This window comes from Centruroides sculpturatus, unplaced genomic scaffold (genome assembly GCF_000671375.1).
Source record: "Centruroides sculpturatus isolate CEXI.00-Female unplaced genomic scaffold, Cexi_2.0 scaffold851, whole genome shotgun sequence".
NCBI lineage: Eukaryota > Metazoa > Arthropoda > Arachnida > Scorpiones > Buthidae > Centruroides > Centruroides sculpturatus.
In genome coordinates this window covers 158,814-160,491 of record NW_019385139.1, presented here as the reverse complement: position 1 = coordinate 160,491, position 1,678 = coordinate 158,814, and the positions used below count along the sequence as shown (strand labels likewise).

The following is a 1,678-nucleotide window of genomic DNA, read 5'->3' as shown; positions in this document are numbered from 1 at the left end:
TATATATATATAATTTACAATTTTTGTAATGATTTATTTAAACCTACATTTTTAAAAATGCAAAAATTCTGCGATTTTTATATATTATTTGCATTTTTTGTAAAAAAGCAATTTTTTTATGTAATTTTACAAAATGTAATTACAATTTTTTGTCTTTTTTTGCAAAATTTGCATTTTTGCAAGTTTTAAAAATACAATTCACGATTTTTATAATTTATTTAAATTAATTTTTAAAATAATCTTTGTATTAAAAAATACAATTTGTATTTTATTTACAAAGTAAAATCCTTATCAAAAGATATATTCTAATTTTATTTCTTTTTTTAAAAAATATGTAAATATATGAAAGAGATGTTTGTGAGTGTCACTCTAATGTACTTTGACCTTTGACATTTTTATATGAAGATCGATTAAGTAACTAGCATCTAATAAGAAAAATATTTGTATGCAGTTTTTTTTTTTGAAACTTCCATCTTACTTTGATATTGTTTATCTAATATTGATTCACTGTATAAATATTTAATATAATTCTATTAGGAAAATTACACTCTTATAAATCATTTTCCTTGGTAAAAAATTATATTAAAATTTATAATGAATTTATTTATTATTCAGGCTAATGTATTATTGCTTAATATTTAATAATAAAGCCTTGTTTATTTAAAGAATTTCAACAAGACCAAGTTATCGTGTATGAAAAATATCAAAATAAATTTGAAATTTATAGAATTTTTTAGTAATTTTTTATAAAATTTTAATGTGAATATCATATTTAATATAAATAGCTTTTAAAATTTTAATAAAATTGTATATTTAGTTTCTTTTTTTTAAGCTTTATGATGGTAGCTTATGGCTTAGAGGTCTTAACTTTCTCTATATGTAGGGGTAAAATGTACTATACACAAGTTTTGTACTGCAGAATAGTGTTTTCTTCTATATAACTTATAGAAAATTGATATAATTATATTATATTATAAAATTCCTTACTGAATATAAACTTATAACTAGTATTAAGCGAGTATACCCAGAGGGGAAAAGGAAGGAATTTCCCTTAGCCCCGAGGAAGTAGGGGGTCCTTATACAATGTTTTTTCGTTTACTTCCTTTAATTTGTATAGGATTTCAATATGTATTTTGCTCCAGGCCCCGTCATCCTCTGGAGTAGTATTACGTGAAGCTATATTGCTTCATGTAATCCTCCAAGAATAGATTACATTACATAAGGTTAAGTTCTATATAACTTTTATGCATTACATGACATACGACTCCAGATTTACATTGAATTGTAAGTCTATAACTTGCAATATGTAATGCTATATTATACATTATTTTGTACAATTTACATTTGTGTATAACTTCAGTTACGAAAGACTGTCGTTGGGGTGTAGCTTGTACTTATAACACAGCATTGATCTGTATAGTTTGTGATGCATAACGTAAAGAATGAGATTTTATGTTTACTACTTAAAGATATTTATTTAATATGAATTATATTATGATTCAATATTCATGTCTATAGTTTAATTTAACACTATATACATAATAAATAAATATTTTACTTAACTTTCCATCTATACAGAACCATTAATAAAATAATTTAAAGGTATTAATTTAAATTTTAAATTTAAGATACTTGTTATATATTATAATTATATTAATATATTATAAGTTATATTTAT

General features: G+C 21.8%; 1 protein-coding gene across 3 annotated transcripts in view; it reads left to right on the top strand.

The window, feature by feature from the left end:
- Nucleotides 1-1,678, top strand: part of LOC111635319 (leucine-rich repeat neuronal protein 1-like) — a 40,430-nt gene that overhangs the window by 21,445 nt on the left and 17,307 nt on the right. Inside the window, exon 1 of one of the 3 annotated variants that reach the window (XM_023380250.1) lies at nt 473-569. The exons of the other annotated variants lie outside the window; for them this stretch is intronic. The gene's annotated coding sequence lies outside the window, so the exon portion shown is untranslated. Of the gene's footprint in view, nt 1-472; nt 570-1,678 lie in introns of those variants that run through there. 3 annotated transcript variants of the gene reach the window in all.